The 23218-nt window shown below is 39.2% G+C and overlaps 1 protein-coding gene across 1 annotated transcript in view; it reads left to right on the top strand.

Annotated features, from left to right (window-relative positions):
• The first annotated feature begins 564 nt into the window (after positions 1 to 564).
• The window catches only part of ACY1 (aminoacylase 1), a 1669107-nt gene continuing 1646453 nt past the window's right edge, over positions 565 to 23218 (top strand). The window contains exon 1 of the mRNA XM_044078190.1: positions 565 to 846. The gene's annotated coding sequence lies outside the window, so the exon portion shown is untranslated. The remainder of the gene's footprint in view (positions 847 to 23218) is intronic.

Here is a 23218-nt window from a genome sequence, read left to right as displayed (position 1 = left end):
AGAAAGTTGCTAGACTAACAGGTTAAACATTACTCTGCATTTTTCTGAAGGATGTGAAGTTTAAAACTCAAATGTCTGTCATTATTTAGGGACTTCAGTCCTCAAAGATTTGCTAGAAAACACACACATTTTTTTTTTCAAAAAACAAAACCAAAAACATGAGGCAAAAAAATCATGGCAGTTTGCGAAATCTGGATAGTTGAGATGTTTGCTCAGCCGCAGCATCTTTTATGGTTTTGTTTCCAAGTTCCAACAGCCAGACTAACAAACACCGAACAACGCCAGATCATACCTCGTTTGTAGTCTTAAAAAGTTCATGTTCCTCGAAGTTCCACACTGAAAGGGTCTGTACTCATTCAGTGTTAGGAATTTTTAACTGATATCCTTGGTAAATAGAAATGAATCACATGAATTCATTTAAAGATCTTTTTTAATAGTTAAAACCAGCATATTTTGACCATCCTATGACCTTCCTAGTTGAAGTTGTTAGTAAGCCATTGGATGTGTTCCACATTTTGCCCATTTGTTCCACATTATGAGGGCTGATGTTCCTCATTTTGGAGATAGATGGTTGAGTGCTATGCTTATACACCCACACCAGTTCCTCCACCACAACTGCAATATATTTCCATATTGTTGGTACTATTTACATTCTGGGTATTTATTGAATTACGGTGCGGAAATCGCCGCAACTTTCGATTGGTCTTGCCTGCTCGACGTTTAGTTTGTTCTAGGGTCGGCTCTTCTGGCCTGCGGTTGTTGTTGGCAGTGGGTAGAGTGTGTAGAAAGAGACTTAGCGGACCTTCTGCATGAAGAATATTATGCTGTCTTAAGAACGGAAGGTAGGTGAGTAATCTGTTCTGTGTCGCTCGCTGTCTCTTTTTTACTGATGACCTTCCCAATCAACAATTCACATGATCACAACCGCTATAATCAGTGCTGTTTTATGGTATGCACGGACAAACATGTTGTTCCTTATCAGTTGGAAGTAACCGGCAATTTGTCAAGTTGCTTGGTTGCCATACAGGTTTATCCTTTAAAGGATCTTCGCTGACAGGCAGCGTTCATTGTGCTGTCCGTGTGGCATTTTATTGCATGTAAGGTGCATATGTCCAAACTTAATATACACATGATAGATGTCATGCGATCCGTTTTTTTATATATATATGAAGGAACTGTACAGTTGCAAAGTTTGTGAAAGTGTTGTATCTTATAAGAAGAACGTCACATGTTTTCATTACTGACATTTTCTAATGCAAACACTTGAAGCACTTTTATTGATTGTGTTTTGTACAGCTAGCACTAACGCATTGCCCAGTATTTATGGACATTTTAAACTAATTGTATTTTGCTGGAAGTGTAGCGCAGCGAGTTAAAATTTGATCTGTCGTCCGCTCATCCACATCTGGTCTAATTTAATGCCTTCAGTTTTCCCTTAAAATTGTGTGACATTGAAAATGTCAATGGGTCATCTTGCAAAACGCCCTGATTATTCTTTAGGATATTCATTTTGCCTACCGTTCATACCTCGCAACCTCTTAGCCCAAGAAGTCTACAAAGTCAAATTTGTCCAAAATAATAGAGGAGAGCAGAGGCCCAAAAATAGGGATATAGTTTAAATATTATTTGTATAAACTTAGAACGTTAGACTCAAAAAAGTTTTTTTATTATTATTATTAGCATACATTTTCTAAAGGATATGAAGTCTGAAACATCTGTCATTATGTCATGACATGACATGAATTCTCAAAGATTTACCAGGAAAAAAAGCACACATTTATTAAATTAAGAACAGACCAAAATATGGGGCAAAAATTCTGGACATTCTGTGAAAATGTGGGCTGTTGAGAGGTATGCACTGGTCAACATATTCATAAAACCGTAGGTCTGTTTTGTTTTGTAAAGTTTCTTTGATTCAGATGTTATTGTGAGAGTTATATGTGAGAATTGTTGTGATAAACCTTTATTTATGGTTTAAAGGAAATGCAGTTTGATAAAGGGAATTTGTTTTCTTTTTTTCTGTTTTTGTTTTAAGCAGAAACCCACTTTAAGATTACTTAATGCAAAATATATTGATATTGCTGGTTTGTCTGGCTTCTTGATCTTTGAAACTCAGATGCTTGAAAACGTTTTTCTTCTATTCTTTGTTAGACTTTAAAGCCAAATGCCATTTTTGCATGCTTTCTGTAACAGCAAACAATTTCAAATAGCTCCAAAGTTAGTGTTACATAACACTGTATAATGTATAGTGATCTGCTCAAATTTAATCGAATAATTTGAAAATGTTTGGTGCCGTGAGTGCTCAGGGTCATGGCAAAATGGTGCTGAGGTTAAAGGTCAAGAACACCAGCTAGATGTTTTAGTAAGGAAATGCTAATAGAGTCATAGGTAAGTACCAGGCAGTCGGTCTGCAGACCATTTTGAGCCTAGCTAAAAAATCCATTCAAAATATGGTTGGGAGGGTGGCCTAATGGTTAAGGTGTTTGCCTTGCAAACACAAGGTTCAGGGTTTGAGTCTCACAAGGGATAATTGGCTAGGCTTACAATAGCTTATGAGGGCACTTAACCTAGTACTAACCTATGACTCTATCTCTCTCTAGCTTCAAGGAGGGTAAGGGACGATGGACTGGGAGAGAATTTGAGGCTGCCTATCAGTTCCAGTTTTACCTTCCAGGTGGCAAGGGTGCTACTCTGATTGACATGTTGTGGAAGTTTGTTCCAGGTGTGAGGGATATGTCAGGATATGAATGTATCTTGTCAGCATGTCTTATTTATCTACTGATGTAGGTTTCATTCCTTTAACTGAGTATTTGATGTACCATTAGTTTTGCTAAGGAAGAGGAGATCAAATAGGGTTGGATCTTTCATGGTGTTAAAGGCTAGACATACATCTCCATGATGAGGTCTTTAGGATACTGAGTTATTTCCCAGTACCACATGGCCTGGAGGGCATTATTGGGCTTAGCAAGTGGCCTACTAGCTTTTTTCCTTCTTTGTTTAATTTTTTGAGTTTTTATTACATGGTTATGTAATTTTAAAGAATGTTTCTTGTTTTTCATAAAACATGCAGTTGTTTTGTTTGTTTGTTTATTGTGGAATATTTCATACATTGTGTTTATAGAAACCACTAGATAATAGTCAATGAATACCGGTATTTGATTGCAGATGAAATGACTAGATAGCAGTCAGTGAATGTGTGTATTTGATTGCAAATATGCATGAGTACATGACTGTCTCTGTGTTGCTAAAAAGCAACATTTTGATTGCAAATTTTTTCTGACTGGTCTGAAGGTACTGTTCTGCATTGCATTGCATTTTATGAGCTGGAACTCACATTGTTGTTCTGTGATAGTAAGTTCTGTTCTAAAACACTAACACCTGAACTTTTTTTCAGACCTTTACTATGTACCGTTAGCATTACAGAACTGTAGAATTTGAGCTGTAAGTTAAAGCAAGGTACAGCATTTTAAAATACATTCTTAATATCCAGGTAAAAAAACAACAGAATGAAGCAATCAGTAACAGTTAAATGAATGCTGACCAAACCGTGAAAACATGAACTTTAAAAAAAAAGACACAGATGTTACTAAAAGCTACAGTAGTTCTGGTAACTCTGAAACAAACAAGATGTTGATAGAGGTGATAGCCTTTGTTAATACTAAAATATGACTGGTACACTAAGTCTTGACATGGGGCTACAAAAATATAAGATGGCGACAAATTTTAGAGCAGCTCTATGTAGCATAAAACAAGGTACACATGCTAAAATCAGTGCTTAATACATAACTAGAAAAGTAAAATGAAGCAATCTATATTAATGCTACCCAAGTAGTGTTAAAAAAAAAAAAAAACAGGCATAGGTTCATACTAGGCTATCTGGCCTAGGGCATTTACAAACCTAGCCAGAGTGTGTTTGGCTTTCGCCACCCATTTTAAAATGAATTTTGCTGTGCCCTTTTTCGAGGTTAGTATACTGTGCATCTGTTTAACAGTGACACAGAAGTGATACCTGGAGTAAATCTACGATCTCCCATCCACTCATCAAGATTCCTCTTGAAGAGAGTCAATGAGGGACTCTGCCTAACCTGGTCTGGGATTTTATTCCAGAGTGAAGGGAGCCTCTGGGTTATGAATCTGTCCCTCCAGCATGTCCTATTTATTTCAGTGCTGAGGTTCAAGTCTCTTGAACGCGTAGCTCGATGGGATTTGGATTTTTCTGAGGTGCAGCATGTCCGTTAATTCCGGGTTGGACATTGCTTTATACGTCAGGCACAGATCGCTTCTGAGCAGGCGGTATGCCACTGAGTAGAGCTGGAGTTTCTTTAACCGGGCAGCATATGGCATCTGTTTGAGCCCTTTGATCCTCTTGGTGAGGTACGTTTGGGGTCTTTCCAGTTGCTGCAGGTGTCTGGTAAGGTACATCCCAAAAGAGGCATTGTACTCAATTATGGGCCTGATGAGGGATGAGTAAAGAGGCACGATGACCTCCCCTGATCTAGATGTGAATCCCTTCATGATTAGGTGGGCTATATAAAATGATTTTCTAACCACTTTGGCCACGTGATTGTCGAATGAGAGATTGCTATCAACTTGGGTCCCCAGGTCCCTAATTACTTCTTCTGTACTTAATGGATTACCACCTATGTGGTAATTTGTGGGCACTTTGTTTTTGCTGAAGGGGATGACTATGCACTTTTTGGCGTTTAGCTTGAGGCCATGGCTCTGGCACCAGTTCTCTGTTTCTATGAGGCCCTTTTGTAGGATGCTTGTGTCGGCTGGAGAGTCGATTATGGCGCCCAGTTTGCAGTCATCTGCGAACTTCGTCAGCCACAGTCCTTCCGTGTTGGCCTGTACCTCCGAGAAATATATACCAAACAAGAGAGGTCCCAGGACTGAGCCTTGTGGGATGCCACTTGTAAATGGTTTGGAGTCTGACATGGCTCCAGCAATTCTAACCATGTGGGTTCTGTCCTTGAGCCAGTTTGCAACCCATCTTGTGACATAGGGGTTTATGTTTATGTTTAAGCTGGTGAGCTTATCTATAATGCCCGAGTGGGGTATTGTATCGAAGGCTTTTGCAAGGTCCAGGTAGGCTGTGTGGACCACCTTCCCCTCGTCAATGGCCTTGGTGACTGTTTCAAAGAAATCGACCAGGTTTAAGTGGCAGGATCTGCCCTTAACAAAGCCGAACTGGGTGGGATCCAGTGTCTGTTGGTCCCCAATATCTTTATTTATGAGGTCCATGATGATCCTTTCCATAGCTTTGCAGACCAAGCTAGTCAGGCTTATGGGGCGATAGTTTCCAGGATCCGTTGAGGCACCACCTTTGTGGAGAGGGACCACTGTTGCTGTACGCCATTCTTTGGGTACATATCCTGTAGTAAGGCTGAGATTGAACAGTAGTTTTATGTTTTGGTTTAGTTCTTCTTGGAGTTCATGTAGGACGCAGCCTGGGACACCGTCTGGTCCCATTGATGCTGTGTTTTTTGCTTTGGAGAGGGCGGCTCTTACCTGAGCATCTGAGATGTCAGGGGCAGCACTCTGCTGGGATAGATATTTGCCCTTTTGGTTGGGAAGGGGAGAAGTTTGCTGAACCTGTCAGCTAGGATGTTGGCAATATCTGTGGGTTCAGTGTATTTTTGTCATTTTGGACTAATTCTGAGCATATCTGGGAATTCCCACCCAGGTTTCTAACATAACTAAAGAAAGCCTTGTGATTATCTTTAGTATCCTGTGCAATTTTTCTCTCGAAGCTGGCCTTAGACGATTTTATGAGTGCCCGTAGTTTTTTGCTAATACTAATCAGAGATGCCTTCCCTTTTTGGGATTTTGCTCTATCATGTAGTAGCTTCCTCCTTCTATTGTATAGTTTGTTTATGGCTGGGGTCCACCAGACAGGACACCTGCCTTTGGAGGATTGGGTCTTGGTTTTGTTTGGGATTGCATGATCCATGCATTCCTGAAGGTGTTCATAGAATGCGTTTATAAAGGATTCTGCGGTCTGGGCTGTATTTTCCACAGGCCCGGGGACTTTGAAGGATTCCACCTCGGTTTTGAGGAGTGTGAAATTTGCTTTAGAGAAGTTTTCCACTGTGGTTTTCTGGGCAGGGGCTGGGGTCGGGATGTGAATATCTAGTGAGTTTAGTTTATGGTCTGATCTTACCAGTGAGGGATACACTTCCGGTCATCAAAAGTTATCAAATGGTTGACAGTTTTGACATTGGATCTAACAGCATTGTCAAGCAGACAAGATGTTCATATTGTTGGTCTTCGGAAATGCTAAAAAGTGAGTAGTATGATAAAGCTTGGCCCCATATTCAAATCATTTGTGATAGAATGTGGTATTGAACTTATTCAAAAATTTTGGGAAAGAAGGGGGCATTGTGCTTTGACATAATTCTGTTTAAAAACCCATGCTGTCAGCTCACTTTTTAAAAAACTATGTTATCCGCTTTTCTTTTTACTAATTCTGTTAATTAGTAATAGACTAGCTGCCCTTGTGGGCCATTTTAAGCCTAGACAATTTCCCTAAAAGGTAAGAATCAAACGTTGTACAGCATCACAGTTTTCAAAGTATTGCAAGTAAATTTTTGTTAACAAGTTTTATGCTGTATTATCAACTCTAATAGTTATGTATTTTGAACAGTTGTGTTTTATTATTTTTAAAGGTGTGTTTGCTAGCTGCTTTAAATTACTTGCTTTTTCTTAATTCAGAATAATGCATTCATGGCCAGAGCTTGGTGATGAAGAAAAGCATTGGTGAGCAAAGAACCTTTCAAAGAAGGCCCTAAATTCTAGGCACAGGACATACCCAGAATGAATAAGTAGTGACAGACTGTTTGTAAATTAGAGCTTATATCCAAAGTTCCATAAACCTGCACAGAACAGTGGTGTAAATCCTTCACAGTTTGGCCATATCACTACAGATTTCCATTGAAAAAGATTGAACTTCCAAGGGCAGTACTGAGAGGATATAGCTCTTGTATAAGTTAAGAATCACTGTTATCTGTCAAACAACTGATTCCTCAGGTTTCAGTGACAGCTCCAGGGGATGACATAAGCTAACTAGGATATCTGTGAGCCATCCTGTCTTGCTGCTGTTGGATTTTGTTGACTGTTTTCAGACTGGGAGGACAGACTTGTTTGTCTTTTGGCTTTTCCCGGTTAGGGGTCGCCACAGCGGAACTCTGGCTAATGATTGGCAGTTGTTTTTTATGGTGTCGAGTTGCCAACCCGACGCCCAACCTTCAACGAAGACACGCCCATTCAACACATGTCTTTCGAATGCCCACTTGACCGCGGGGAGGACATGCAGACTCCACACAGAAGGCACTCCTAATCCAAGCTGAGAATCGAATGGGAGAGCTTCTTGCTGTGAGGCAACAACGCTACTGTTGCACCACCGTGGAAGGTACCCACAGAGTGAACATATTAAAGAGCGTCTAGTTGGGTGTTCTAATAACACTCTTAAAGTCTATAACTCCAGATGTGCTTTTGGATGTCAGTCCCTCCATACTCTTGACTTGGGAGTGCTCATGCTTTGCTTTGTCACATTGCTTCCCTCCTCCCCTCGCTAGAGTCACTACTACAATTTTTGCCCCATCGCTATTGCTACAGTAATAGGCAGAGGTAACTGTCTAGAATAAGTGAGCAAGTGTGCAGGTGCAGAGGAACATTGCTGTGTGGAGTTTGCTGGTCAGAGTAATATTCTTGCTAGAGGCATACTGCTATCAGGCTTTGCTAGTTACTTATATATATCATCTAACCATTCACTCTCATGTTCCCAGTGGACCCTTTGACTTGTACTAATGTGACTTTGCAGCCTTGTACTCTGCTGTCCATTTGCTTTACCTCTGCTAACACAGTCCCCTAGGTATGCCTGTGTAACTTTACTGCTTAATGCATTCCTGAGGTGTATGTGTACATTTATATATATAGATATATGTATATTACACCTGTTTGCGCTGAAATGGTAGTCATAAAATTATGGAACTGCATATTTTCCATAAGTTTTTTGGTTGTATGTAATTATGTAAAATACTTGATCAGTACCTGTTTTGGCACTGCAGACTTGTGAACTCTCTTCCTCCATTATGTAGTGACTTTAGAGTTTATTATACAGTGGGTACAGGGGACAGAGGAGTGTGGGAACTTTACTTCCCCAAAGTAAAACACTTTTTATGAATTCTGATTACAGATGTTAGGGAAAACTGCTACATTTAGCCAAAGCTGTATTTGCTGAAACTACATTTTCAGACTTGATATCCAACCACTTATCTAAATATACAAGTTTTATCTGTATTTTAACATGTTAGTGTACATCTTTGCAGCTGATCCTGCATTTGTCAGTTTGGTAGCAGCTCATCCATTACAGTAAGCTTTACACCAAACTACTTGGACACCAATGGTGCCATGTACTCAGATTGCCTGTTAAGTATTGTATCTTATCTGACATGCATGGATCCCCTGCTTGCGTTTACTGAGTATTTTATTCTTTTAACAGGTTCATAGGGTATTACTAGGCTAGCTGCCCTTTTGGGCCATTTTAAGCCTACCCAGTTTCTCTTTTTGTGCATGAAATAACCTATCCCATTTGGTTATAGATTGACTTTACCCATCCCATGGCCGATAATTGTATAGCATCCCTGATATGAATAACTGGGATCATACCACAGAAAATTTGAGGGGACCATGCATGGGATAAAGCATTTAGGAACTGCCTCTGTCTGTTACTAGTACTAGGGGAAGTCTTGGGGTAAATTTTCTGTTTCCCATTCATAGATCTAAGTTGAGCTTGAATATGGACAGGTATGAAGTTTTTTTTGTTTGTGGATGGGGAGTATGTTCCAGTGCAGCAGTATCTTCTGTGAGATGTACCTCTACCTCCTCCAAACCATTCCGTTGATGATGTAGAAGAGGTTTAGATCCTTAGACCAAGTATTTCTGATGCCATTTCAGTTGCTGATGTGCAACAAATCCATCAGTAATGTTTTTTTATTTTTTTATTTCTGCAAATGTAGCCATTGTTGAGTGTTTTCGACGGAGCTATTTTCTTTCCTCACCCAAGCTGCCTTTGTATTGAATCTACAAGTAACTCTGATAATACTTGAAAAAGCAATATTATGTAGTTACTTTACTAGTATAGATACATTTCCGTATTATTAAGTTTTCATTTGATAATGACTCCCACGTTTATTATTTTGGTATATTTCCAAGTTTGGACCCTCAGATGAAATATTCCGTGTCCTAGTACCACTGCTGCAGAGCCTTTAGCCTTCTTCTTAGGTGTAATTGTTTGGAATGTACATTGGGTATGAAGGTGATAGATATAATCTTATTTTGTACAAGTATTGATTAGCTTGCCAAGTATATGTGTTTATCCAATTCTGTTGCTTGTGGGTTAACAACACTTTTAAACATTATGCACAGTTACTCAGCTTTTTAAAATGGATGCCCATTGTAGTTTTAAGCATTTTAATTATACTGTTGCTTGCTAGCTTTTATTTTCTTTATTAGTGATTCTAACTTTGCAGCTGTTTCTGGATTGTAACCTAGGGCCTCCATCTAGTAACTTCTTGTAGTAAATGTGGTTGCACTTACAACTTGATGTCTGTGGTACTTTTAATCAGTGTTTGCTTGTTTGCATCTTGCTGGCAAGTGGTTATAATGCTCTGGTGTTGCAGTTTCTTCCTGTTTGTACCTTGGTGTAACCAAGGTATACTGCTTATATTCGTCTCTTAGGTAGGTCCTAGGCTGTCTGCCCGAAGGCATTTATAAGCCTAGCCAGAATGTGTTGGCTTTCGCCACCCCCTTAGATTAGTTCCCTGTGCCTCTGTCCAGCAGAGCCACTGAAGTGATCCCCGGGGTAAACTTTCTGTTTCCCATCCACTCGTCAAGGTTTCTTTTGAAGAGTGTTAGCGAGGAGCTCTGCCTAATGTAGATTGGGATCTTGTTCCAGAGCATGGGAAGTCTCTGGGACAGGAATCTATCCCTCCAGCATGTCCTATTTATTGTTGTGGTGAGGTTTAGATCCTTAGAGCATGTGGCTCAAGGAGATAAGGTTTTCTTTAGGTGGAGCATGTCCATCAATTCTGGATTGGACATGGCCTTGTATGTCAGGCATAGATCACATCTGAGTAGGCGGTATGCAACCAAGAACAGCTGGGGTTTCTTCAGTCGAGCTGCATAGGGCATCTGTTTGAGTCCAGTGATCCTCTTGGTGAGGTACTTCTGTGGTCTTTCCAGCTGTTGCAGGTGTCTTGTAAGGTACATCCCAAATGGGGAGTTGTACTCTATGATGGGTCTGATAAGTGATGAGTAGAGGGGCACAGTGACCTCTTTTGATCTGGATGCAAACCCTTTGGTGATTAGGTGGGCCACATAGAAGGATTTTCTAATCACCTTGGCAATGTGATTATCAAAGGTGAGATTACTATCTACGTGGGTCCCCAGATCCCTTATTATGTCTTCCATATTTAAGGGACTACCACCTCTGTGGTAGTTTGTGGGTACTTTGTTTTTTCCAAAGGGGATGACTATGCAAGTGTGTGTATGTGCATTTGTATGTATGTATGTATGTATGTGTGTGTGTGTGTGTGTGTGTGTGTGTGTGTGTGTGTGTGTGTGTGTATGTGTGTGCACATGTACTTAACACAGGCACTGACGTTGTGGGTAGGAGTGGCTTGCATCTGTTTAGTGGAACATATGCTTTTTTGAATGGGATGGCCCAGTATATTTTAGGTGAGGCTGAAGGATTTTCCTCTGATTTAAGGAAGGCTTACTGTGGCAGATTCTGAGCATCTGTTCTTTGCCTCTGGCATTAAATGTGGTCATTGCTTCTTTGTTTTGGCTGCAGAGTTACTTTAATGAAAGCACTGTGAGGGTTAGGTGGGATACTTCCTTTTTTGCATCCATAACAGTTGTTAAAGGTATCCCCTTGGGGTTTCTTGTATATTTTCTTAAGTTTCAGCTTGATGCCACAGTACAAACAAAAGATAATTCACTTTAACAATTGGTTTAGTCACTAACTTTATTCCAAGATGAGTCTAGTATGTATCAACCTTGGAGTAGATAACTGTTAGTCCTACCTGTTTTGTCAGGTATTATGACCTGTACCTCTCTCTTGAGGGCTTTTGTATCTGACTACAACTTTCTCCACCCTATATGCCTTTTTCAGATACGGTCAGTCTCCTACATCTAGCAATCTAGTCAAACAAAGTCATGACTGTATGGTGTTGCTCGGTGCTAGAGGCCTAAAAAAACTGCACTTCTTTTAAGTCTTTCTTTAGAAAATATCTGTATCATTACTGAAACATGCTTCCATTGCAGTGGTAACGCTGTCTTCATACCAGGTTTCAGTGCCTTTCATTTAGACCCACATCTGGGAATGACTGTCCTGTAAATGATGGTGTGATAATGTTCCTAAGAAGTCTGACCAGATCAAGACTCTTAAAGGCAAGACAATAACCTTGAGCTTTTCTACATCCTACCTGCCATCAACAGGAATCTTTACAATTTCAGTCAACTACAGAACCCCTTCTAAGTCACCAATAATCCTTGGGATACCTAATCAAACTAGTGTCCCTCGCCATTGAACCAAATACTGTTTTCCTAGGGGAATTTCAATTTTTCACACAAAGTGAGGAACATAACCTTACTACAAATAAGTATGCACTCCAGTTGTTAGATTTCATAAATGTAAACTCAGACCATTTAGTTCACTTCCCAACTAAAGCAGTGTCTTTTGACTTTTCCTGTTAGAGGTCAGCACAGTGGATCACCAGCCCGCAGATTGATTGGCAGTAGGCTTTTTACAGTGTCAGGTTACCAAGCCGGTGCCCAATCTTCACAGAAGGCACACACACACACATACCTACTGCATGTCTTTAAAACTCACTCAACCGCAGGGAGGAAGGACATGCAGACTCCGCACAGAAGGTGCTCCAGCCGAGTATCACACTGAAAAACCTCTTGCTGTGAGGAGACAGCGCTAACCGCTGCACAACAGTGGCCGACATTTCACTTCCCAACTAAGGTCTCATCTGTTAGATCTGGTTGTGACAGATATCCTATGCTCTGTGCCTGTAGTTGCCCCATCATTGGCCAGATCTGTCCACTGCTCAGTAATACTCACTATCTGATTGAAACCAAACCTAACCTCAAACCCCACTGTCTTGGGAGATTACTCAAAGGCAGGTTTACTGTAGCTAGCTGATGACCTGATTTGGTGACACAGTAGTATATACCACTGTTTTTATGGACCATTTTTATTCACACCTCAGTGTTTGCTTAGGTGCATGGGTCCCTCTCTGACACAAATATAATGTTTACGTTTAGGAACAAATCCCTGTGGTGGAAACCAGTAATAAACAAGTTATATAAAAAAGGAAGAAACTCATTCTTCTAGGGAATAATCTGAATATCACAAGCTCCAAAAGTCAACTCAGGGCTAAACAAGGAATTTAGAAGCAAAAAGATAAGTTTGGAATAAAAATCACCACCTTTGTAAAGGCAGCCAAGAGCCTTTTTCAGTTATGTTTGGAATCTTATAAACTGCACTGAACTGATTATAACACATACTCAGACCCTGAATAACCATCATACTAGCAGATAGGTTTAGCTCAGACATTACCTCTATATCTCCCAAACTTCCCCCACATGCTATCATGTTTGCACCCCTCTTAGATTAACATGAAACGTGTCCAGAGAGCATGGTCCAAGGCCCAAAACAGTAGTTCCATGGGTTCCGACAATGATGCATAGCCTAGCCTTACTGCGTCAGTACTAAATCTATTCAGCCTCAGTCTGTTTCATGTTGGAGGTGTGGAAAACAGCTATGGTAATCCCCCTCTACAAGGGCAGACCCACCACTAACCCTGACATCTACAGGCCAATAAGCCTAACAAGCCATATTTGCAAGACAATGAAAGGCATCATTTTGGAACTTATAAATGGTGACATTGGAAAGCTACAGTCTTTGGACCCAAGCCAGTTTGGGTTTCTGAAAGGTAGAACATGCCTACTAAACTTAACAGATATCTTTAAAAAAGTCACAGAGGAATTGGATGAGGGCAAATCTGTACACATTGCTTACCTTGACCTGGTGAAGGTCTGACACATCTCACAGTCTGGGTTCATTGATAAACATTTATCTAACTGGATAGCGAACTGCCTCACTAACAGAACTCAGTCTATTGATATAGGCAGCACAGTATCATTTAAAAGGATTGTTAATAATGGGGTCTGCCAGGGTCCCACATTGGAACTGTTTCTGTTTGGTATTTTCTGCTTTGATGTCAAAACTGTTGTCACGGGTCTATTGTTGACCAAGTTTGCAGATGATTACAAACCTGGAGCTGTCCTCATCTCTCTAGCAAACTCTCAGATTGTCCAAGAGGGCCTAACCTATACAAATAAATGGTGTCAGGACCACAGCTTAAAGCTAAATGACAAGACACCCATGCATGTACCACATAGATGACACTCCCTTAGAAGATGACATAGTCATTAGAGAACTGGACACTTTTGTAGGCAGCAAAGAGTCCTTTGATCACCATGTGTCTACTGGTGTCAGGATGTTCTCCTACCTAGCTGATTGATCACCAGGGATATTTTCTCCTTTTCTCTTAGGTTGAAGGAGGTTTTTATTCCTTTCTACTTCTCACTTTTCATACTCATAGTATAATGCCCCTTTTGGTATGTGTCTGTCTAAATGTTTATTTATTTATTTGCAGTTGGTTTACCAGGATAGTCCATTGGGCCAAAAGAACCCGTTTTCAATGGAGTCCTGGGGAGAAAAGCTCCAATGTAGACAAAATTAGGTACATACAATAACTACAAGATAATTATACAGAGTAGAGATAAAAATTAATACATTTAGGCTTAAATTTGAGAAACATTCAAAGATGGGGAGAAAAGCTGTGATATAGACAGAATTAAGTAGATGCTATAACTACCAGACAATTATACAGAGTAGAGATAAAACATTAATACATTAGGCATAAATTTGAGAAACATTCAGAAATAAAAACAGTATTGAGATATGCAATCAGGGAAGTTATTGAAGAAGAAACTCAGAGGGTCTTTGTTAAATAACTATAGTGAGGAAACATAAGCTTTAATAGGATAAGTGTGAGGGGAGATGGAATGTTACAGATCTATGAGGGAGGGAGCAAGAACAATCCCATTGGGATTTTAGATATGTATGAAGTGATTTTTTGAACATGTATTTGTTAGTGATAGTACGAATGGATGGAGGAAGTGAGTTCCATAGATGGGCAAGGTTAAAAGATAGTAAGTGTTTGCCTGGGGGATGACATGGTTTGTGTACTATTAATAGCTTTTGGTTGTTAGACCTTAGGACTCTGTTTGGTAGGTGCATTCTGAAGGCAGAAGACAGGGAGGGACAAAGAGAAGGACTGGAAATGAGCTTATGAGCGAAAGTCAACTGAATATATGTAAGCTGATTTGGTAATTCAAGCCAGTTTAATTTTGTATTAAAATTGTAAAATGTATTAAAAAAAACAAAAAAAAAACCCAGCATTTCCTTACAAAGAAGATTATCGCTGTCTGTTCTTAAAGTGCTGTGTCTCTTTTCTGTTTGTACAGACATTTAAGGAATGACCTGTACCTTGCCTGGAACACCTCTAATGATCCTGTCCTATCTGACCTCCTACACATTCGTAAAACAAATAACACCACGAGCACCCGCTTTAAAGAACTAAATCTCTACCATAATATAAACAGAACCTGTTGATGGGACAGGCACATCTCTCAAAGAATATCTCTCCTTTAAGACAAGCTTCCCTTATTCCTGCTTCAGCAGATTAACTCATCGACTGTCTTCAAACACAATCTATGTGAGTCGATGGGAAACCATAAATTCACCCCAAGTCTGGCCTGTCTGGATGGGAGGGGAGTAAATGGTGAAATTTATGTATAATAATGAAACCTGAACGAGGAGTGGAGTAGGCCATTCAGTGCTCGCTTCTTGACCGTGAACTGTTATTCCTTTATGTAAACTTCTGTTTGGATGTAGTGTAGATGGTGAATAGTACAGTGTGATGCTGATGCTGTTCAGTTCATGAATGTCTCTCATATTTGCAGTATCTATTCCTAGCTTTTGAATGGCCTTCAGGAACTTCATGGTACAGGCTTTATAGTCCTTGAATAATTTCTCCAAAACCAAAACTGCATGGTTTGGAAGTCAAAAACTGAAAATTAGTAGGGATACTTTGAAAGGCAGCATTCTGAAACTCAACAGTTGTTATGCAATTCAGTAGGTTGGGGAATCATGTCTTCTTTGCAGCTTTGCTTTGGGCTTTGTTACAGGAATACCTAATTTCACATAAACTATGAGCCACTTTAACAGAGTTGTGTAAATCAGTATGTGTATAATTAATCAGCTAAACAAATGTGACCTATCCAGTCAGATTAGGCCTTCAGTTTAAATCATTTTGCACATTTTAAGGATTCATAAATGTTCAAGTTATGAAGCCTCACAGTCTTGGGAATTGTATCCCAACATATGTAAGGAATAGTGCAACTTATTTTGTCTTCTAAAACCAGCTTATAGAGGTATTATTATTAATATTACTATTACTAAGGAATACATGTATTGAGTGGTAATCTATTTTTCCTTTGCCTTTTGTGATATTAAGAATATAAACATATGCACTGTTAATTTGTTAAACAACTAATTTTATTACTTTGTCAGATTTTGTATGTTAAAGCTATTGGAACAAACTATACGTACCGTATGGCATTACAGTAGATAGATGGTAATGAACCTCAAGCTTGTTTCAGTGCTTTGTGCTCAGGTTGTGGCTGAATAGTGTTTCCAGGCAAGGCCAGCCAGCCAGTTATAAAACAAACAAATAATTATAATTATTATATACATCTATTACATTTTTATTTTCTGTTATTATAAACAAATAAATAAATTGTTCCCTGTTCCCATCTTTTTTATAGTGTTGTAAGCCTCGATTTTATAATGCCACCTATCGCTTGCCTAAACAGACTAACATCACTTTGGTTTGCTGATATATTTGTAGTAGTCATTGTTAGACCTGGAATTAAATGCATTTACTCCTTGTAATCATGAAATTTGTACAGCTTTTTGTTTATATCACCATCTGTACTGCAGGCATAATTTGTTTATTCAAGCCCACTGCTGTTTAGAGTAAGTGCATATACAATTAACATATTATTCCATGTATCATTAATTTTAGTAGTTATTCACAACTGATTATTTGCATATAATGATAGTGCTTCAGTTTAGTCTCCTTATGATAAAGGCTGACAGTTCTGTGGGATTGCCCATTTGTTTTATGCAATGAATATTTAATTAGTTATGTTAAAAATATATTAAATTCCAAATTCCAACAGGAAACAGGACAGTTTTGTTATGAATTTGTTAGTAATTCTTGCTTTACATGGAATTGATAACTTTGATGCAGAAACACTTCCAGTGATTGTAGTAAAACGAAAACAATATAGGTTACAGACTCAAGACTGTGCTTAAGCTTTAAGGCTGTGTTCACAGAATAAGTTAAAGTGATATTTGCCTGCTGGGGGGGGGGGGCTGTAAAAGTATTGACCATATGTATGGAATGGACATGGCTAGGCTTGTAAGGCCCTAGAGGTCGTTAGCCTAGTATACACCTATGAACCTATGAGGCATTTTGAAAATGCCAACTCTCTTTCTTTCTTTTGCAGCAGTCTGTTTAGTTAAGAGTATGAATGCAGTATAAATAGATGGCAGGGAAGTGCAGGATTTCAGGAATACAGGCACTATAGATGTCCATCATATTGATCACTGCTGCAGTAGCCTTAGCTACATAGGTTATATCCTGCCACAAGGATATAGCAGCTGATTAGCTTCCATAGTTTTAGGGCATCTTCCACATACATGTCCAAACCATCAGTCAGCTCAAGCTGAGCTAACTAAAGAGAATTGTTTGGGTGTCAAGCTTTTCATTAGCTTTCCTGACGTTTAAGAGAGTGCTCCAGTCAGCTGGCACTGTTTCTTTGCTGAGCAGATAAGTTCCCTTTGGGGAAAAACTTTCCACATTAAAAACATTGTTTTATTGTACTTTATTGTTTAGGAACATTTTTTAATGTAGGAGTTTGTGTTTTAACGGCCTGCCTCCAGACTTAAGTTGTACTTTTAAACAGGAGTACACTTTGTTTTCTGTCAGTTAAAAAGTTGTTTAAAGTAATTGAAAACCATTTTTTTTGTTTATTTCACTTTTGGGGGCTATTTTAAAGTGCCTTTTACTAATATTTTTGTGTGAAAGAGTGACTTTTTGCTTGTATTCCCATTTCGTCTTGACCATGGTCAGTCCTTCTTCCAGGTGCAAAAAGAAGAAGAAGTTATGCATGCAGCCTTTGTCACCACAGCAGGCTAGCATTTTGCCTGAGTCACACGTGGGTGACTCTGATGTGGCCATAGTGTGTTCCTCAGACCACTCATCTTTTACCCTGGATCCCTCTGGTGTAACACCTGCAGCCACTATTGATCTGGGGTTAACCACATTCTCTGTGGCTGATGGGGTCTCCTCAGTGGACAAGGGAGATACACTCTTGTCGGTCCTGGAAGAGGGAACAGGAAAGACTTCCCTGTTTGGTTAGAATGTTGTGCCCATCCTTGGTGAAGCTGCTGCTGCCATTAATAATATTGTTGGCCTTATTTTTTCTGACAAAAAGAAACCAAAAACTAAACATGTATCTATTCCTCCTCAATTTCCCTAGACAGGAGTAGTTCATCAGGTATGGCTTACAGTATAATTCAGGCTATTAATCCTTCTTATAAGGAGGATTCTGGTAAAACAAAGAGGGATACCTCTTTTCTTGAAGAGAATTAAGATCTGAATCTGGACAGAAAGATGAAGGGTCAGATACGGGGTTTTCAAATCAGTTTTCTAATTCAAACTCAGAGGAGAACTCAGTTTTTGACTTTCCCTGTTGGGGGGTGTTTTTCACTAATACTGTTTCCAGAATGTGTCAGTATTTTCAGTGGGACAACACTGAGGTTTTATAGTCCCTCAGAAAATACTATGAGCTGTTAAAGAAGGATTTTCTGGAAACTTCATCTATTCCTCCAGTTCTGTCAGGATGTGCGTGTTACTGCCTGCAATTTTCATGATAGTCAGCCTGCTGCCCCAAAACGGCAGATAGAATGTTTAATGTTCCTCAGTCATTTAAGTTTTTATACATTCTTCCCAAACCTGACCAGCAGCTATAGCTTTAATTAATCATATTGTTGCTAAACATTTAGTTAATTCTAATCGTGCTGTTTCTAACAAAGATGGGAAGATTATTGATAAGAATGAGGAAATATGTATGTTTCTGTAACTCTGATTTTCAGTGTTTTGAATTGTCAGTCTTGTATGTTAAATTTTATTCTGAATTAATTGTGAAAGTATAAAGAATGTTTTGTCTGCAGTTTCTTTTTATGAGGAAAAATCTGCTTTAAATAATTTTGTTTCTTCCATTGTACAAGCCACAACTCATTGTTTACAGTGTGTGTATACCTCAGTTGATACTACTTTCAGGACTATGGTCTCTGGTCCTGTTTTGAGGAAGTTTACCTGGCTGTATTCTCAGAACCTCTCAGATGACGTGAACAATTAGATTTTAAACTCCTCTTTGGATATAGATTTATTTTTTTGTTCCTGTGCTGCAGAGGTTATCAAAAATATTAAGAAGTGGGTAAGTTGATACACCAGTCTCTTTAAGATTTTTTAGGCATCCTTTTCCAAAATTTCTAAAGGATTCTCTAACCCTTCATCCAGTTTTGGTAAAAAATAAAAGGAACAGTCTCAACAAAATGTTGATAAACAGGCATTTAAGAAGAAATGGAAGAGGAGTCCAAAAAAGTATTCAGGAACCCCCCCAAAAAAACAAGCACAGTCCAACAAGACAGAATGAGTGTTTTAAGGCCGGATAAGGCACTTAACTCTGTGAATCATCTTTGGTCCGTGGGACCTCTTCAAGTTGTTGTAGACAATACCACAATCATATGGTACATCAAAAAGCAAAGGGGGGCAAGTCGTACCCCCCTTGCAGACTAACCATGTTAGATTGAGAAATAACTTTATAGCACAATCTCACTCTACAAGTATTCTACATCCTGTCAGAGAAAATTGTGTGGCATACAAGCTCAGCAGGACAAGGGCAGACCATCATGAATGGAAACAAAATGGGGAGGGGGGGTCTTCCAAGATTTGATCCATGTGTGGGAAGTTCCCCAAGTAGACCTATTTGCCTCCTCTCTGAATCATCATCTGGCAAGATTCTGCTCCAGGACTTCATGCAAGAAGTCCTCAAAGGCAGATGCTTTTTCCTTCCATTGGACAGGAATGTTGCTGTTTGCTTTTCTACCCTTTCCACTGATATTAAGGTACTTCTGAAGATTTAAAAGGAATCCCCAAGATCATTGGGGTGACTCCTTTCTGGCACAGGCAACAGTGATTCTAACTTCTTTTGGAAATAGCCAGGGACAATTACCACAAGGTTCCTCACAAACTGCATCTACTCATGCAAAATCAGGGATGTTTGATACACCCCAACCCCAATCAACTTCAGACTGCCCAGATAATAAGGTCTTATTTCCCTCTAGACACCTGTTTACTGAGGACATGTAACAGGTATTAATCAAGGCAAGAAAGCCTGCTACTAGCAAATCATGTATAAGTAAATGGAAAATGTTTTCTAGTTGTTGCCAACAACATAACCAGCACCCACTCAGGACTGCTTGTTATCTGGTTTACAATATTTGTGTGAGTTACTATTCTGTGAGCTTTCTTAGTCCTCCATCATGTTTCATTTATTGGCCATTTCAGCATGTCTGTCCATTGTCCTCCTCTTTCAATGCATTTTCATGTCAAAATGTTTTTGAATGGGCTTTGAATAGAAGCCTCCAAGAAACCCAGTGGCCCCTCCCTGGGATCTTAATTTTGTGTTAAAGGAGCTAAACATGCTCCATTTCAGCGAGCTGATCTGGCTGACTTGAGGTTCTTAATGTGGAAAACTGCCTTACATATTCCTTTGACCTCTGCAAGAAGGGTATTTTGAGTCACAAGCTGTTATAGTGAGTTGACCCTATCTCATTTTCGGGTCTATATTAAAATCTCGAAGTCTGACAATATCGAATACAATATTGTCGACACGAGAATACCGAAAGCTCACTACATCAAATGTTTAAACAGAAAATCTCCGTAGAGTGAGATTTTCGTTTACTTCAATGTAGTGGGTTCTCGGAGTTGGTATATTTAAGTAGGGGGTGTGGGGGTTGCAGGGGGCTTGCCCATCTGCCAACACACTGTTTAGTTTTTTTTTTAATTTAGTATTTTATTTTTGGTTTCGATGGTTTAAGACTTAGATCATTAAAGTTCGATCTTTAGTGATTCAAAGTTTTAAACCTTCGAGATTATAATACAGACCCCTCATTTTCCACAGAGAGAGGCTTTCTTTGAGAAGTAGCTCTTCTTTTATGCCTAAAGTGGTATCTGAGTTTGCTTTAAACCAAATTGTCCATCTCCCCATTTTCTTTCCTGAACCTAAAAATGATGGAGAAAGGATACAGCATACCTTGGATGTCCACGGACAACTCGGATACTATCTTGACATAATTCATAGATTCATGGTTTACTGCTAGGCTAACTGCCCTTGTGAGACATTTTAAGCCTAGTTAATTATCCCATTTCAGAATCAATGCGTAAGACCAACATTGCAACTCTCTTTGCTACCTAGGTGCCAGTGTGTTTTCCTGAATTCCTACAGGAGTGGTGGAGAGAAGGTTGAGACCTGTATTGTAGTGAGGAAAGTAGAAATTCAGCAGAGTGGTATGTGTGGGAACCAGCCGGGGGGGGGGGGGGGTTCTTTTTCTGATCCCAAGTAGTTATAGTAATGTTGAGAGAAAGTAAAGGATCTGGAGGCTAGAAATGTGCGAACATCTCTACTCTCAAAGTCTGATCAAGAGTGCAGGTTCACATTTCTTGTGTTTGAGAGCTCTGTCTTCAATAGCAGGAGCTTGATCTTGCTTCTGCCTTTGGCAGTGACGTGGCTTGTGGGAAGTGCCCCTCCCACAGCCATCTTGAAGGCATATCTCTTGGGATATTATCACAAGCCTTCCCACACTGGAGCATGCCAGCCAGTACATGTGGTATGATTCCGCGAGTCTTCTAGTGAAAGGTTAGTGGACCATTCTGGGAGCAGGAAGGCTACTCCTCTGGATTTATGTCAAGTCTTTCAGTGTTCCCCTTAAACTTTGGGGGCAAATCCAAGGGTCTTTTTCATCCATGAAATAAGCCAGAAGGCATACATAAAGATATGTCTCATTTTTTGTTTGATATTTATAAAGTGGTGATCTGCATATTTATGATATTTACACCACAAAGTAAAGATACACAAAGTAATTTAACAGCTAAAGTTATGTGCAAGTGCATAGTAGTGCATATGTAGTTTAACAGAATTAAAGTTACAAAAATTCATTGCAGTTTTCACATGACATCATTGCACGTTTCATTATACATATAGGAGTGGTTAAAGTGGCGTTTGCTAATTTGAATCTCGGGACAAGTTCATTTGTATTCATTCTTACAGACCTTCTGCAAAGGACTTTTCATCATTTTTTTTTATTCTAAAATTTTTAGTATTAGTTAAATTAGTTGAACTATATTATGTTTTTTTTTAACTTGCGTTTGCATGTACTGTAAGCTGAGCAGATTTCCAAATAATTCTTCATTCTGTGTTATCTGGCGATACCTTAAGGTGACAAACAGTGAGCAGTTCAATATCTTGAAATACTGAATTGAAGACAGTCTTTCAATGCCAAGAAAATATACAGAGATTTCATGGCATTCTATGCTATTCATTGTTATTGCTTATTCTAACCGTAGTTCAAACTTAGCTGAGATGTTGGGGCTGCTGATTCCTGTGGATGATCTCTTGTGCAGCAACTCCTCATGTATGTCAAACCTGGGATTGCTGGCAGGGAGTCAAGTCTGACCTACAGGTGGAGCAAAGTACAGTTTACATGACCCCTTTTCCACTGGGGAATTAAATCTGTTTTTGAACACAAAAAGACTGAGAGCCATTCCCACAGGAGTTTATGGATGGCTCACAGTACACTAAACTGCACATGCATGGTCCCAAGCTCCACCCCACCATGATTTCCAAAGCCTGCAGTACAACTCCTCCTGTACAGTAAGTAGTCTCTCTCTTGCCTGGTCTCGCTTTAACCAGCCATCAAACTTCTGCCATAGCCGTAGCAACAGCGAACAGAGATGAACAACACTTTCGCCTACTCCGGGCACTTCAGAATGTCTCGGCTTTTGGTTTTAATCTTAAAATGTTAAAATACTGAACTCGCAGTTTTTATTTTACATATTGCAAGTTTGTTTTTGTTTCAGTATTTTAACATTTTAAATTGCCAGGTTAAAGCAAGACCAGATAGGATTGACTTACCTGTACCGTATATGGAGTAGGATTCTGTATCACAGGTCTAAATCAAAGCTGACAACCTTCTTTCCCCAAAGTTAGGAACACAACCTCTCATAATGTGGAATAAATGGGCAAAATGAGGAACACTAGCTAACAGCTTACTAACAACAAATAGGAAGTTCATAGCTTAGTTAAAATGTGATAATGTTCAGGGATTTGAAAGTCACAGAATATTTTCCTGAAGCTATCGTGGATTTAAGAGAACAAAAATTGTTAATATATTTTCACTGTTTTACCATGACTACAAATTCCTACATTACTGTCTTTAAATTCAGTTTTAACCGTATTATGTATTTTGCTTAAGCATTAGGCAGGATCTAATAATGAAGCAGAAAGTTCTATGCTATTATGACAGACTACGAAAAGTGAGACTCAGCCATTCTTTCTTATGTAAGAAATCTACCTGACAAATGAACACGATGCTCTAGGAGTAAAACAGTATATACTTGTCACACGACAAAAGTTAATATTTAACACTGAGTACATTATTCTGTTCACGTTCTCAAATAATTTTGAAGGGGTGTCGCTTCTTTGCCTCTGGTTTTATTTCAGAAATCCCCTTGTCTCATAAAACAGTATTCTTGGACAAATCAAAATGCGATTAATCATTGGTCATTTTATTCTTTGCACTTGTTAACAATTTCAACAAATTTTCAAGATGTATTTGGGCATTTCTTTTGTACATGTGTTGGTATCCATTTTATTATTCATC

Source organism: Protopterus annectens, chromosome 7.part0 (assembly GCF_019279795.1).
Source record: "Protopterus annectens isolate FY-2018-M chromosome 7.part0, PAN1.0, whole genome shotgun sequence".
Taxonomy (NCBI): domain Eukaryota; kingdom Metazoa; phylum Chordata; order Ceratodontiformes; family Protopteridae; genus Protopterus; species Protopterus annectens.
Note: the sequence above shows the minus strand (reverse complement) of the source record. Positions and strands in the feature narration are given on the sequence as shown.